At 42.4% G+C, this 17396-nt stretch overlaps 1 protein-coding gene across 10 annotated transcripts in view; it reads right to left on the reverse strand.

Moving 5' to 3' along the window:
- CACNA1E (calcium voltage-gated channel subunit alpha1 E) overlaps window positions 1-17396 on the reverse strand; it is a 673520-nt gene that overhangs the window by 339772 nt on the left and 316352 nt on the right. Inside the window, exon 1 of one of the 10 annotated variants that reach the window (XM_053247020.1) lies at window positions 7207-7314. The exons of the other annotated variants lie outside the window; for them this stretch is intronic. The gene's annotated coding sequence lies outside the window, so the exon portion shown is untranslated. Of the gene's footprint in view, window positions 1-7206; window positions 7315-17396 lie in introns of those variants that run through there. 10 annotated transcript variants of the gene reach the window in all.

Raw genomic sequence — 17396 nt, forward strand, 5'->3', positions numbered from 1 at the left:
TGCAGTTTCATGCATTCGGACATGCAGTTATATGAGCCCCAGCCACGTGTAACTCCAGTTTCATGTGATGTCCAAATGCGGCCGGAGAGTCCCACCGCTGGTATATCATATTGGCTAAGTGTTATAAATCAGAACTAGCTGACTGGGTGCATAGCGTCTGCGCCCCTAGTTCAACTCTTCCCCCCACCTTCAGCCCCTTCTCCTTGACTCTGTCTTCCAATGGGCGTCTCTGACACCCACCTGGCCTGCTCCCCCCCCCGCCCACGGTGTCCCCTCCGGCCCGCCTCCTCCTCTTCCTGGTGGCCCAGCCGCCATTTCCCCTGGCAGCAGCTCAACGGCCTCCTGCCGTGCATGAGCACCCACTACCCAGCCAATCCAGCACCTCCGCCGCCCAGGCAATCCTCTGGGTGCCAGGACGCATCCCCATGGGCAGGTTTTCAAGGATTAATTACAAAGATGTCAGTCCCTGGCTAAAATCTCTCATCTGACAGTAGGCAAACCACTATATCTCAGCCCCAGCACCACTTCCCATCCAGGCCTGCGGATTGAGATAAAAATATTTACTCTACCTCCTGCTGCTCCTCCAAGATCCATTTTTCTGACATGAGGTCAATCTGATTCAGAAGAACCATGTGGCAAAGACTTCCTGGGACTACACCACTTAAATTGTGGATAGAAGATGATAAATGCCCTTTCTTTCACCTACCCCATCCCAAAGGCTCTAAGTCATTGTTCTCCCTTGCAAGGCCTGGGAGCCAATGGGGTTTCTCCGTGACCCCAAGTGCAGCTCCCTGGCTCATTGTTTATTAGGCTGTGCAAAGTGTTGGCCAAAGTCAAATACTCTGCACAGTTCCCCTAGCACCACAAAGCAATCATTCCCATCTGTGCTGTGCTTTGTCCACTGCTGGTGGGATTCCTGTAGGGGAAACAAAGCCCTGGCACCATCTTGCAAAGCATGTATTAGAACTCTATGGGGAGAGCGCTGGGAAGGACTACTCTTCCAACTGCTCCATGCATGCCTTCCAAGATGACACTGGGATTCAACAAGGCTCCATTTCTCTTAAAATGGCCCTCCTGGCACTTAGAAAAGTGCAGTACAAGTCAGGGTCAGCACAGTCAGAAATGGCTCTCACACTGAAGATTTTTTGCCAAACACTGCCTAGAGATGTACATATCAGGCCGTATAAAATATGATTGATAGATAGATAGATAGAGCATTCCTGCTTGAAAAATAGTGAAGATCATTGCTCTAAGCAGTTAACAAGAGAAATAAACCCTAGCACGAGGAAATCAAATGCTGTCTAATTAAAAGAAAAACATAAGCAAAATTTCCTTGCCCTTCCTTGGTCCAATTTAATTGGAGGCCCAAAGCCCAGCCCAAAGATGTAGTCTCACATTGCTTCCAAACCCTGCTCAGACTTGGATTTTAATGAGTCTGCATTGGGACTTGGGAGGAAGTTCCATAATGAAGGGGGTGGGGAGCTACCAAGAACACTTCTCTTCATACTACTACAGTACTATGAATGTCTATATACTGCTTTTCAACAAAAGTTCTCAAAGTAGTTTACATCTACAAATAAACACACATTTCCATCTCAAAGGGATTACAATCTAAAATAAAAGAAATCTTGCTCTCTGAAGCTTCTGCATAGACGGTATCATCTTGGCCTACTTTACAGAGATGATAAGCCCATCATCTCTGGGCTCTACTACTTCAGACTGTGGGGAGGATGGGTTGCATACAGGACTGAACGCTCCTCCATATATGGAATTAATTTAGGGCTCCATATGGAACCCCTTGTCCCTTCCATCCTTGTTTCCAGTGATCAAATTTTCAAAGAGATAGGGAGCCCTATATGAAACATATTGCAACCCCCAGTTTTAGCCAAATCTTTCTCCCCACACACTCTCTAGCCTGCTAAAAGACAGTAGCTAAGAGGGCCAGACCCCATCCAGGCCTCCTGTAATTCAAGCACTGGCAGGTTTGTTTGTTTTAATGTACAGCTTCCTTTTTTAATGGAGGAGCATTCAATCATATGAGACACCACACTTGCATTGCCTGAAGTGGTACAACCTAGAAGCCAATTTACTACCTCACTGAAAACTAGGCTTAAGTAAGCCTAGTATTCAGTAGGGAATTTCTGTGGATCACTGAATTGATATTAGGGACAGTAATTCAGATCTTAATAGATCTTGGGGACAGTAATGAGAGGAGGCAATCTCTATGGTAGTTTGGGCCTAAGCCATTTTGAAATTTTCCTCACTTTAGGAGGTGGGGACCTCTTGGCTAAGCGCCTTCTCCCTGACATGCTAGATTTCTACGTGGAAGGAATTTTTGGCTTGTTGTTTTATTAGCATCATATAGGAGCATTGAATCATGCAGTTCCCCCACACATGTATACTGAAGTGCATAGTCACACAAAGATTATGCCACATGATTCTGAGCATGTAGAACAGAAACTCAGGTCTGTGCCTTTGCAACTTAAGGTTTTCACCCCCTACAAATAATGTTCATGCTATGATTTCCAGAAAACCTGAACAAACAAATGAAAGTGAGACTGGGAAATACCAAGACCAGACTGCTAAGAGAGGGGAACTGGATATTTGCCACCTCAGGCTACATTCCAAATGGCTTCCAAATAGGATTTTTGTATTTAAAGGGCCTCTCTGGCTCTCATTCCAACCTCCTACGGTCTTTAATTATATGACACACCAGATTATGGAGAAAGCCTATATCAGGTAGGAACACCGCCAATACTGGCAGCATGATTCTGTGTAAAGGTAGGCACACTTAAAGCCATTTGAGTTTGATGAGCTTAACCTCTACTAGCTGTACCTAGAATCGGGCTGTTATTATCAGTGGTGGTTCTGTCATGGAACATATAATTTGTTTTTCCATGCTGAGTCAAGCACATGGGGAAGATTCCTGAGATTCCTGAAATTCCTATGCCTCTGTTTCTCTTTTTAAAAGGGACTAGTCCCTATGATAGTGAAGAAGAAGTGTGTGGATTTTCTTTTAAATGTTTAGGCAGTGCCAGCCTATGACATTTTCCTGCCTGAAGCAGAGCACCAAACAGTGCTCCCTTCCCTTCTCTTTTTTCCTATTAAAATCACACTCCCCATTCCATCCTTCTTCAAATCTCTCCCCTTCCTAATAGAAAAGGAAGGAAGGGGATGAGGAAAAGAGTGTAGGGCTCTTATGCCTTCCTTCCTCTGTAGACCATCCATGGGGAGGGTGCTAGGAGTGCTGGTGTGTTGCCCCCAAGAACTGGCCTACAATCTGCCGCTTGAAGCTACTTTCATGGTAGGGCCAGCCCATGTTTAGAGTGGGTGCAGATTAGATGCAAAATGAATGAAGAAAAACAAAATGAAGAAAAACAAAAATCTTCAAAATAGTCCTATGGAAACCTCGATGCTGAATATTCTTCAGTTATTCTCTGACTGCCCAAATATTTGCTGAGTACTCACAGTGTATTTGATAACTGTGTTTTATATTCTATTGTATTTGATTTCAATATCTGACAGCATCTTACGGCTGACATGCAACAGTATTAGTAGCTGACAGCACTAGATAACTGCCATACAATATTATTTCATATTATCTGCAGTAGATAGATGACTTTGAGAATATTTGGCAGCTGACAGTTGGAAGATTTTGTTTTTGAAACCTGCTAAAACAATTGAAATCAGTCAACGAATCCAGAGGACTCAGAATTCAAATTTCAAGTCTGAGAGCTAGTACAATGTAATGGCTAAGAGAGTGAGCTATGAATTAGGAAATCCTATATTCAAGTCTCCCCTCTGCCATAACATGGCTTTAAGTGAGCCACTAAGGTTGTTCACACAACCTTTTTCTGGGCCGGGGAGGGCGGGTGGGGACAGGAAGGCAGAAGAGCACCTACACACACACCCCGACAATCCAGCAGCAATTACAGATGCGTGGCTCACGAGTGCACACAACCGGCACTGCTGCAAGCTGTGTGGAATTCTAGAGGCCAGGAAAATGTGTCCCAGCCTCCAGATATCCCACAATGCACTGCATGACTAGCATGGTGCACTGAAGGATTCCACTGTGAGTCGGGTGCTCTAGGCGCCTGGCTCTGTATCTGCTCATTCTGTGTGCAGCTGGAGCATACACATGGCCCTGTACCTGGGTAAAAGGGTGCATGTGCACTCTTTCAGCCTGGTAAACAGTCGGGTAAAAATCCCGGGCTATGCGGGGAGGCAGAGCCAGGATCAGCCTTGATCGCAGTGCTTCACACAAGTAGCCCTAACCAGGTAGGGCTGCCCAAGCCTGGGCAGAGCTGTTTGTGTGAACAGCCTCACTCCCTTTCTACCTCCCTTTTGTAATGGGCTATGAGAATAATAATGCTAACCTACCTTAAGGACTGTCATGAGAATTACAAAATACACACTTTGGACACTCAAAAGTGCTATAGACATGCTAAATAGGATTGTTTTTGCTTTCAGTGACAAAATTGGAAACTTCTGCAACCTCCAAACAAATATCTTTTTCATCTCTAATGTAGATAAGCCGTGGGACTTCCTCACTAAGCACAGATTGTGGTTCCTGTCCCACTTCTCACATACAAGTTTATTTCCCACATAGGCTAACTCTCCATCCCCAATCTATGTTGTGGTACTTGACAAAATGGAGCATACAAATAAATGCAAGTATATGAATTAAGTGGAATTATTCAGATTTATTCAATTTGCATTATTTGTTCCCATTGCATAATGTAAGCTTTTTGGTTACAAAATTTGGGTTTTGTTTGTATGCAAAATTCCACTTCCTATATCAATGGATACTCCTCTTTCTCTTATATGGACATTTTATAAATTTCAAGGCAACAACTCTAGGTTTGTAAATATTCATCAGAGAGCTATCTGCATGATACATGTTGTATCACATTCACACTTTATATTTTTAGGTGTACACTTTAAAAAACATCTCACATATACATCTAAAAAATGTAAGGCATGAAAAAGCCCTGAAAGATGACAAGGAAAGACACAGTGTGTTCCTGTTTATAGTTCAGAGAACATATTGACTGGGACCTACATGTTTAACAAGCAATATCTGCATTTTTTTTTGGTTGTTACTTCTAGAATGTTCACATGACTCTTTCAAGCTGAAATACCGACAGTTTACTGTTAGCCAGGGTTGATTTGTAGCTGCTGTAATACAGGCTGAGCTATTCGTGTGAAGGTCAAAGCCACAGGCACAAATTAGAATGTGGGTTAGGGCTGGCCTTTTGACACTTGATCATTTTAGGTGCCCTTTTCTGAAAGGTCTCCAGCTCTATAATATGCTTTTTAAGATGAGGTAACCAGAACTCACTCTCTTTCTTACACACCCATGTACACAGACACCTTTAAGAGTTTTTTCTGTAGATTAAGTAAATTGACTACAGACATTCCAATTCAAGTATTTAATCACAACCATATGAAATGTCTTTGTTTGCATATAAAGAATCCTCCCAGCCATTCACCAGAGAAGACCACAAACAACGAATTAGTAACTTTCATATTGGATTACCACATTACCATGAGGAGAATTGACAGGGTTGCTATTTCCCAATTCATCAGCTGCTCAGAGCAGAAAATGGAGACTGCCCATGCACATGCTTCATTTAAATTGGTAATACCAAAACTGTGTGCTGAAGCACACTAGTGGTATGCTGCAAAAGACGGCAAGTGTGCCACAAGACATACATCAATCAAGTAAGTTCCTTGTGAGCACAGAACACCCATCCAAAGTGGATGTTGTCCACTGCCTCTCTGTATGATTTACTGCTCTGGCCTTGCCTCAGCCTCCAGTGGGGACTGGACAATTCTGCTCTCTCTCTCTTAGGGTATGCTTGGATCATTCAATCACTTCTAATGTCAAGATCCAGTAGAATTCCCTGCCATCCGATGGGATTGCCTTTTGCATCTTGGTAAAAATCACTGCTCTGATCTCACCTTCCAACTAGGGATCATGGAACCATGCACGGGTAGCTTGAAGGTGTGGGGGGGGTGTCACATTTTAAGGGTGGAGGAGGGTGCACTTACCCCTCTGCTTCCCCTGTCGCCGGTACCCAGTATTTCCCAAGTCCTTTGAGAAAGCAGCATACTTCCCTGCCACCCCGTTTGCTCTTTAGCTGGAAGTGACCAGAAGTAGTTGGCACACGTGCGCCCACTGGGCACGAAAAGCTGAGGGAGGGGTAAGTGCACCCTCCCCTGCCCATAAAGTGCACCCCTGCCTTCGAACCGCTCAGTGCTCAAACCTGTTCAGAGGCCCATAAAAGGACCTCCAAACAGGTTTGTACACATCCCTACTTCCAACCTGGACAGATGCCCAGATCAAGTGACATGCTGAAACACAAATGCTGCAAAAGTGACATGCTGTAGCCCCTTCTGTGGGGAAGTAATTCTTACTCTAAAACTAATTTTGGGGTTTTTTTTCAGCTAAGTGACTCAGACCTACAGTATTAATGCTGGAAAAAACTGCCTCAGCTATCCAAAGACTAGGAAACACTGATTTAAATGTATGCATACTGAAAACTAATATTTATCTGTTATCCTTGTCATCCCACTTTTTAGCCCAACTCGCTCCCAGAACAGCTTACAATCATTCCACTGAGTAGAACTGTAGTGGATTAAAGCCTTTATCTCAGAGCAAGCTCATGTGAGAAGCTGTGGATTGGGTGCTATAATTCCATGGTCCCTCTGTAACTGGGCACTGGGCAAATACAAAAACCTTCCACGTGTAAGCTTACATGGGATGAGAAAAACTGATAGCTGGTGAGTATCTGAGGACATGTTTGCACCAGAAAAAAATCCCCCTTTGTCCCCCTTTTCCTGAGTTAAAAACCAACTGAGAGAGGCTTGTAAAAAGAAAAGACATTTTAAAAAGTTGTATTCAGTTTCTGCAGACTGCTTCCACCTGAGGCTTTCTAGCTTTAAATACAGCAAAAAACACTTAATAGGTTACAAAAATAGGTTGTCTTAGGCACATTTCACTGTTAATAAAGTCTTTTGCAATGCTCTAGGTCAGATGGGCGTAGGCTAGTGTTTCTTATTTCAATTATGTTGCAGGTAACTATAATAAAACAGTATCAGGAATATTCAAAACATACACACCAAAGAAATAAAAATTCTAACTCAAAGTCTGACTAAACAAACTTTTCCCTAGACTAAACTTCCCTTTTCCCTTGAACTCACCAAACTCCGGAGGAGAATTCAAGCTTCGAGCAATCCTTTCTTTTAAGGATCTACAGAGTTATTTCATGAGAGAAACCTCCATGCTGGCTTCGACCATGAGGGAGCAAAACCCATTGCCCCTCACTAAGCCTTTCCTCACAAACATCTCTCCAAGAAAAGACCACCATTCTTGTTCCCAGAATTCCCAGCAAACTCTCTCTAGGTCCCACACACCTGGTGTACTGATTGGCTGCCCTGGAGTTCAACAGCATGTCAGTCATGACAAGGGTTCTGTTAACTCTTTATGGGGAGGGGTGGCTGATCCCTACAAGCACCAAGGCAAATCAGATGCAAACATTCAGCAGAAGTCAGGCAAATGACAAGTCTAAAATTAGCCCCTAACTTCTGTTGACTCAGTGCATCAGTGTATAGAAAGACAAGGTAAACTGCTTGCTCTTTCCTCCTCTGCAGTAGTATATGTGAATAAGGTTACAATCTGGAACACACTTACTCAGAGTTAAATCCTAACTAAATTCAATGAAAGTGACTTCTGAGTAAAGAGTACCCTCTTTATTCTTTCATATGTGAGTAAACTCTACCCATATGCAGCAGACCACATCAAGCATGGGAGACTAAACATATCCCACCCCTATTCAGGAGTGTTCTCAAAAGTGTAGATGTTCTAGGCTGACTGGGAAGTTGCCTCAGCTCTAACCTCAGTGGTACATATATTGATCACAGTTCCCAGGTTTTCTTGGAGTGAAGGCATTTTTACTGATCAGCATAAGCACAAATTCCAGCTGTCCCTTTTTTCTGATACCTGATCCTGGTAAATCCCTGTCCTTAATTTGTCTCTATTTCACTTGTGGAGGAAATTTTCAGGATGCCTTTTTAAAAATGCTGTGAGTACCCATGTGTATTTAGGTGAACTATTTATCCTTCCATCTCCCCTCTCATAACTTCCGGTCCAGGTAAGTACATGTATTACATTGTGTTGAGTTGCTGCTATTCTATAGTTATGTACAATCTGGCAGATCCACTGTGAGACTGAAAATTCTAGCAACATCCTTAAGTTTTATTTTTAAAATGGAAGGGTTATAGACAGTTTACTATCAGACTTGCTTTCAGAAGCACATACATGCCAGTCTATTTAAATGAATACAACAAGGGCAAGTAGAGAAAAACTTTCAGCAATGTGTAATAGTAACTCGAAAGTGTGAAAGTGAACCAGACAGTGAGCCTTGTTGTGAAAACAGGAATGTTACATGAACATGAGAATGTCCCAATTTCATTCTGAGAAGTTGGAGGCGATGCTTTAAGAGAGTACTGTACAGAAGATATTCCATACCCAGACTTATTTTTTTAATATCTTGGTAGCCATGAGCCCTGCTAACATTCCTCTGATGCCACAATGCAGCTGGTTTACAAAGCAGCAGTGCAGATGCCCTACTTAACTACAAAAGGAGTTCCACAGAGCCCAACTGAGCACAAGCTTCAGTGCCTGCTGATCTGAAGCCTAATTAAGTCAAAGATGCCCAGAGCTCTAGGTAGATGCTTTGCTTAATTGTTTCTGATATCACAATCCACTGTATCGAGTTTGCTTAAGCTAAACTTCATCTCTTTCCTTTGATGACTAAAGCCTTAAGGCAAAGGTAGACCCATCAAGGGACAAGGAGAGAAGGCAGATATGGGTGGGGGGCGTTCAGGACAACCGAGTAGGGAATGACAGACAGAATGATCAGGTCTCCGGACAACCGAGAAATTTGGAGCAGGGCTTGGGAACTAAAAAGAGAATGATACCTGGCAGATCAGGGGTGGAGCCTTATGAAATGGGGTGGAGTTTAGTGAGGCCTAAGATGACACCTGAGGAGGTGGGAGGACTGCCTTGCTCTGCTTAGTGTCTCAGGTATGGAGCCTAATGGAAATGGGCAGGTAAAATGAATAGTAGAAGCTCTCAAGTGAAGAAGATGAAAACTTGCCCCCATGCTTCTGATCCCCAATCCTAAAACTTTGCTTCTTTTCCTGAAGACCCTGATAAGATGGCCAAAACTTTGAAACGTCAGTTCAAATGATAGACTTCAGAGACACCATTAGAAAACTGAGGCCAAACTAGGCTTTATAAAACAAGGCCAAATCTTGAACTAGCAATTCCCATCTCTGTTTAAAAAACAAAAAGCACCCATGGGAACACCAACCTGAGACTTTGGCATAGGAGGTTAACCCCTTTCTTCCTATGCTGTTTTCCTGCTGAAAATCCATGACCAGATGCTTTCCCCACTCCCCAAAGCTGGTATTTACAGCTTTAGACTGGCAGTTTACAGGAGGGAAAATGACACAGGAGACGGACTGTCTCTACCCTTCCCATGCCATGCCATGGTCCTGATCACTCACATGTTTAAAGTAATGTTTGGTTTGGCCCCGAGAGGAAGCAGAAGTCAGCTAAGAAGTTTGAGGAACCTGTGACCAGAGAGACCTCAACATGGCCCATCTAATAAGAAACAAGTTTTTAATACAGAATAATACAGTTATGACTACTGATAACAAAAAAAATTAGCAAAATATTTTTATTTTTATTTTTTTCTGGGGACAGCTTGGAGGTGGGACAAACTATATAATCTTCAGAGTACACACAATTTATTCAAAAATGTTTGAGTTTGGTGTCAAAATATGGAATACAGTAAAAATTGATTTGCAAAGATGGACTAGAATGAACTTGTCTTTAATGGGAAGAATTTCAGTTGTCAAGATGAATGTTTTACCTAAAATGTTTATTTTTCAGACTACTCCTATAATTAATACATTAACTTGTTTTAAACAATGGCAAAGGACATAACTAAATTTGTTTGGCAAGGGAAAAGACAAAGAATTAAATTTAAAAATGTAACAGATGCTAAAGAAAGAGGTGGTCTTACCCTGCCTGATTTAAGGTTGTATTTTGATGCTGTTTGTTTGACGTGGTTAAAGGAATGGATAACATTAAGAAATCCCAGAATACTTGATTTGGAAGGATTTGATAGAAGGTTTGGATGGCATTCTTATTTGTGGTACGATAAAACAAAAGTGCATAAAGATTTTCTTAATCACTATGTAAAAAGGAGTCTAATGCGAGTGTGGGTAAAATAGAAAACATGGCTGGAACCTAAAACTCCATTATGGGTATCCCCGATTGAAGCTTTGGTACGTAAAGAGATAAATATGCAGTCTGAATGGGGTACCTATAGAGATTTGTTATGTTTTCAAGATAAGGGCTGTAAATTAAAAAATCTAGCTGAAGTCCAAAATTTGGTTAGCAACTGGTTTCAGTACCATCAGCTAAACGAAATTTACAAGTTGGATCTTAAAGCTGGATTTGAGGATCAGATGTCGAGATCTGAGAAGGAGCTGTGTGAAAATGATGAAAAATTAGTCTCTAAGATGTATAAGTTGTTGCTTTTGGAGGAGACAAGAGATGAAGTGGTTAAAATGACTATGATAAAATGGGATCAAGATGTGGGTCATAATATAGAGATGGCAGTTTGGGAAAAATTATGGAAAACTGATTTAAAGTTCACTGCCTGTTATACTTTAAAAGAAAATTGTTATAAGATGATGTACAGGTGGTATCTGACACCAAAAAAATTAGCATTAATGTATAAAAATGTTTCAAATAAATGTTGGAAATATGGACAATGTGAAGGAACTTTCTTTCATATGTGGTGGTCATGCGGGAAGGCAAAGGCCTTTTGGGATATGATATATAATGAGTTGAAGAAATTTTTTAAAATGACATTTCCTAAGAGGCCAGAATCCTTCTTGCTGGGAATAGCTCAAGGAGAGCTACTAGAATAGTATACGCACAGAAATGGAAAGACAATAAAATGCCTTCAAAAGAAGACTGGTTGATAAAAAATTTGGAATATGCGGAGATGGCAAAACTTACAACACTTACAGGTATAAGGGATGAAAACTTGGAATGTTTCAAAGAAGATTGGGAACCTTGCTTGCTTTACTTAAAGAACTATTTTTCTAGCATGGACTTTTCAGCAGGGTTTGAAATTTAGTAATTACAGCAGATTGGGTAGGGTAAAATCCAATTGTAAGATGGAGTATATATGTTTTGTATTATTATAGCAATGGCTTATATGTATAGTTAACAAGAACCACGCAGACTGGTAAGCAGGAAGTCAATATTTAATTAAGTGTAACTTGATTGTTAAGGTATTGTAAAAATCAATTAAATTTTAAAATACAAAAAAAAATGTTTGAGGTTGGGACAGCTTGGTGGTGGTGGCGGTGGCGGCGGCGGCAGCAGCAGTATATTGTCTTGCTTTTGCAGAAAATGCTGTGCCTTGTGGGTGGTAGCAGTGGCAGCAGCACTTCAAGTGCTGCCATTTTCCCTATTGGCTGGTTATGGCCAGCCACCCTTTTCGCACTCCAGAATGCACCAGGGAATGACACTACATAGTGTTCATGTTAAGGCTGGTGGGGCGGGAGAGCAAGGCCTGTGGCCAGCAGCAGCTGGCTGCCAGGAAACACAGCAACACTTCAAGCTCTGCTGCCGCCTCCATCCCCCACAAAGGTGCAACATTTTCCATAAAGACACGTGGAGGGTGGGGGGCAGTAATATACTGCCATTGGGAAGCGTCTGCAAATACTGCAAACAGAATGCTAGGCTCCTGAAGCCATGAGCAAGCCCTACCCTAGGCAACCATTTACTGGCTTCTTCCTGTAGCAGGCAGTATAAAAGGCTTCCTGGCTGAGGTAGACCTTGCCTCAGGATCAAAGTCCACTTGTGCTGGTTTGTTGTCTTGCAATCAATCCTTGATCTGATCCTTGGCTCCTAATCCTGATGATCTAATCCTTGACTCCTTCCTGACTCCTGACTTCTTTTTGACCCTCTGGCTCTTGACAACTACTTGGCTGTGACCTCTGATGTGCTACTGACTCTTGGCTCTTACTTAAACTTCCTGACCTGATTGTCTCCCTGGCGTAATTGCTGGTGTATGCCTAGCATGTTCCTAGCTCTCCTAATCTTGGCTTTGGACTTACACCCACTAATGGCCACTGTCCATAGCTCTGCTGACTATCGGCTACTCCCAATTCCCCCAAATGGGAGAGGGAATTCACAGGCCCTCCCAAAGCTGATGAAAGCCACACACCGTTTTTTTCAGGCTACGATAAAGGTGTGTGGGGAGGGGGGTTGTCAGCAATAGCATTCCAATCAGCTCTTCTTGCCCTATAGTCTATATGCACATTTGGATGGTTGCAACATCTGTAGGAGTACACCAAAGCTCTCTCCTCTGCACTCTCCAATGTAACTGATAAAGCAATATCCCAAAGTCTCCAAAAATAACCAAGCATGTCTCACTGCAATACTGTCAAAAATGTGAGCATATGTCCTCATCACTAAAACAAAACTGTTCCAGAACATTTCACTGGAAATGAATACGAGAGCAGTTTCCGTTTATATGTCATCATAAAGCATGCCAATATAAAGAATTTTGTTTTTCACATGAAGACTTGGCTTTGAGGTTGCATGCACTTCTATCGTGGATTCTGCACTGGAGAGAGGGGCCTTACTGGCCACAATTAAATACAGAGGAGAATGGAGAGAGGGAGAAGATCCCACAAAGAACATGACTTTGACTAAGGCTATCTGAGTGCTGAAAGCCAAGAAGAGAGACAATTGCAACACCCTCCATCATTTAGCGCTTTTGAGAGGATGAACTATCTGTCCAATATCAGGACCGGACCTGTTTCTATTCAATCTGTCTTTACTCATTAAGGACAAAAGGATGCGGCTAATTTAGATTAAGCCCTGGGAAGACTGGCAAGATTATTTAGATGCTTGAAATTTAAACAGAGGGTTATGTGTGCACCAGTAAAACATGTGGAAGTCCGTGCTTAAGAAAGAATCCAAATACTTCACCAAAAAGCCAAATTCCGTGACATGCAGAAATTATGTCAATTAAGCAAATTTGCATAATTTATGGGTTGTTGTTTTTGTGTGTGTGCAGCATCTTTCATAACCTTTACAGTTTTGCATGATTTACTGTGGTTCTGTTTGTCACTGAAATGTAACAATGTCATTGGAATGTAATGTAATAATAATAATAATAATGTTAAACAGGGCACCAAGCTGCACACCAATCTACAAGAAATCTTAGGTCCATACTACATGATGCATTATTATAAATGTGAAGTGTAGCCCTGCATATACTTTTTAAAGCTAAATCGCAGACATAGGGGACTCAATCAGGATTGGGGCTGTGGGGAGGGGTTGCAGTCCCAACAGAAATTGGACCTCTGAAGCTATTAGCTCTGTAAGGGAAGCTTCCATTGGCAATGATTCCAGAGATAATCAGCTTCAGAACTACTTTTGTCTGGAGGAAAGGGTCTCCTCTCCACACACTCTAGCCCTGATGCTAATCCATGCCATTGTAGCTGCTATTGAGCATAAAACACACACACACACACACACACACACACACACACACACACACACAACTAAACATGCAGAGCCAAGTCACATGTTTAAATAAAGTATAATTTGGCCCTTAAGTTTCAGAAGGCATTGCTTGCAAAGTTTCAAGCAACATGGAAGGAAGGAAGGAAGGAAGATCCTGCACCAGGGGCAGATCTGATCTATGTGCAAAATGGGTGGTGCTCACCTTATATTTCTCAGTCAGCCATGTTGTCTATGCCTCCATTTTGTGTGCCTACTGCCTCCCGTTGTTGTTCCCTGCTGCTCTTGCCTGCAGGATCTTTAAAAGTTGTGAGGTGGGTGACGGTAGCACCAACCTCAAAGAACAAATGAAAAGCCCCAGATATTTAAAAATATTACTATTGATAAGGCAGAAGCTAATAAACATGCTCACTTTTGTTGTTGCAAAGTGGGCAATCCTAGGACTGCCCGATAAATCAGTCAGAGAGGGACTAAGCTGATTTGCTCCTCAGTCAACCAATCAGAGTGCCCAGCTGGTGGGGAAGTCTTTTTTTTTTTTTAGCAGCTCAGAAGAATCCAATCACCCTCTTGGTCCGAGAGCAGGTAGACTGTCTAGCTACTGGTAAGCTCTTTTGCTGGCTTCTTTGTCTGTGTTTGTTGGGAGAGGAGGAAAGCAACCTCTGCTTTCTCTCTCTTGCTCTCTCATCTGATCTGTATGCAAAGCATTATGGCCCATTCCCAAAATGAAATGCTCTAAAATATTGGAAGGAACATCAAACTGTAAGACTGTATTAATTAGATTAGAACTGGTATAAGCAAGTTTTTATGGCCAGAAAGTTCTTTTAAGGTGCATGCATGGATTTCTCCAAACTGCTTTTCAAAGAATTGCAGAAGAGGCTTTCCATGTGGGTGTGGTGTAGAAAAGAAATGGATTATGTTGGAAGGAGAATAATTTTAAAAATCCATTTGCTATGCAGAGAGCTAAGCAGGATTTTCTCCAGGTAGTGGCCAGTATCTGTAACATTAATATGTCCACTGGGGGTTATGGTTCATTGGGCAAGGATTAAGAAAGTGATCTCTATTTTTAACCCCCCCCCAAAAAAAACACCCCACAACCATTTGTTGCTTGCTAGGATGGACACCCTGGCTAAGTGGTGGGCACCCAAGTGGGACAAGGAGTGGCATCCAGATGTTCAGCAGGCATTTGCTTCCCATAGTGTCCTCTAAGTTACAGGAGACAGTTCATAGCTGCAGCATCACTGAAATGTCTGTGATTTTTTGTATTATTGATGTATGCATAAATAATAGAATGCATTTGCTGTCCACTTTTGTAGTGGGTCTCTGCTTTACCTGTGGCTTATATAGATTTATTTACCTTTACATGTATAGCCTGTGCTTCCTTCAAGAAGCTCAGAGTGGGGCACATGGTTACATTTATGCTCCCAACAGCCCTGAGTAAGGTTATGCAAAAAGATAAGTAACTGTCCCAGAGTCACCCAGTGAGTTTCATGGCTGAATGGGGATTTGAACTTGGATTTCCCCAGTCTAGTCCAGCACACTAACTACTGTACCACTCTGGCTCAGAGTCCCTCCTTCCTTCCTTCCTTCCTTCCTTCCTTCCTTCCTTCCTTCTTCATTTTTGGAATAATCAGGCAGACAGAGCTGCCCTGGTGACTTCGGAATACATATTTTCCATATTTCTTTGTATCTCTGTGGGTGAGCAATTGAGATTTGTGTGCTTGTGTGAGTATTTGTATTTTGATCCCCCTAGTTAGCTGCAAATCTATACTTTGCCAGTTATTGCTAAGGCACCTGCCTAGTCCTGTCTCCACCTTCACAGCTGCCCACAATTGGCTCCACCTCTCACTACTTGTGGCTCCACCCATCACCTGCCCTGCCTAGCACTCCCCACCCCCACCCCCCGCAGTCCCAGGAACCACCAGCTGCCACTGTCCTGCACCCAGTACCACAAAAATCTGCACTCCCACAGAATTATAGCATAGGCTCAGCCTTTATTTAAATGTTTTCCCTAGAATAGATAATCAAGCCAGCTTGATTAGCATCACAAGATGGCACTGGATCAGTGCCTGAACTTAGCATATTTACACTTCTACAAAGCTATAATTTAGTCAAAGGATTTTCATTTGACTAGCACCTTGGTCTCTGTTCCCTGCAAAATGAGACTACTTCAAGAAAAAGAATCTGACTCTGAAAATACTTGGAAACGATCTCACAAGTTCTTTTGACTACTTTATCTTTGCCGTGTTAAAATATTTGCAGTGTGAAAGGGAGTATTTAAAAAAAACCCAGCCAACTGTAACAAAATACATCAAAATACGTCAAAATGAAACAAGGCAGAGGGCAAGGAGAGAAAAACACAGAGAGAAATCTGAGATGATGCAGAACAAGATGTTGGAATTAGAGAGCATATGAAATTTCTCCTCAACAGCAGTTCAGTATATGGCTTCAAGACATAAATCAGCCATTAACAGTGTGAACTAAGAGTATTGTCAGAACCTATAGGTCAGTTCACATGAGGGGGGCTCCATTACAGTTGCCTCAGGTGTATCTGGACTGCTCCAAGACTTCCATAGAGTGGCCAGGCTTACATGGATATGCTATTTGAATGAATCAGTAGTGTATGCAAAAGCTGCCTTCGTATGCCGGTGATGGGGGTGGCACTTTCTTGGTTTAATGCCTTTGAACAGAGGAAGCTGTCAAATAAGCCCATTGGTCCATCTAACCCAGTATTGTCTACACTGACTGGCAGTTGTGTCTCCAGGGTTTCTGATGGGTCTTTCCCAGCCCCTATTTGGAGACACCAGTGACTAAATCTGGGATCTTCTGCATATGCTCTTCCATTGAACTATAGCCCATTATGAAAATCAGGCCAGCTGTACACTCACTCCAGTGTAGTATACAGTATACAGTGTAGTATACTCACTCCATATACAGTGGTCCCTCGACTTACGAACTACTCGACATCCGAAGTTTTCGACTTACGAACGACAAAAATGACCGGAAGTCGTTGCCGGTTTAGATGCGGCTTCCTCGACTTATGAATTTTTAGATGCGGTTTCCTCGACTTACAAATGTTTCCAGACCTCCATGGGTGCGCTTTTCGACTTACGAAAATTTCGACCTACGTACGTGCGTTCGGAATGGATTAACTTCGTAAGTCGAGGGACCACTGTACTCCATTTCTGTCAGTGCCAGGTAAGGGGTATATGGTCACATTGTGTTGTGCATGCCACATTCTGCATCTGACCAGCAATAGATGCCATGTTGGCATTCTTGGGCTAGTGAAGAAACTCTCCATGCTATGAGCAAAGTTGACAAGACTCAGGACTATAACTGGCACCAAATTCTGGCTAAAATGAAATGTTGAGATATGGAAGTTCTTGCTTAGGCTCAAATATGAGAAACTGCAAATGAAGCAAGATACTTTGACAAGTGTAGTGAATTTTCTCAGGAGAGTTCTCTGCTTAAATGAGCAAAGAGACACCTTTGTAAAGCAGCGATTCTCTATATTTAGCAGGGGGAGAGCAACTGGCCCTATCCAATCCCAGTAGAGCATCCCTCTTGTGGCTGTTGCTGGTGTCTGTCTTACTTTTATTTTTAGATTGTGAGCTCTTTGCGGACAAAGAGGCACCTTAATTTTTCTAGGTAAACCACTCAGGGAACTTTTGTTGAAAAGTGGGATATAAATAGTTATAGTAGTAGTAGCATCCAAAACCACTGGTTTATCCAACCACTGCTTCTAAAATAAGTCCACACCCCTGAAGCA

This window comes from Hemicordylus capensis, chromosome 4 (genome assembly GCF_027244095.1).
Source record: "Hemicordylus capensis ecotype Gifberg chromosome 4, rHemCap1.1.pri, whole genome shotgun sequence".
NCBI lineage: Eukaryota > Metazoa > Chordata > Lepidosauria > Squamata > Cordylidae > Hemicordylus > Hemicordylus capensis.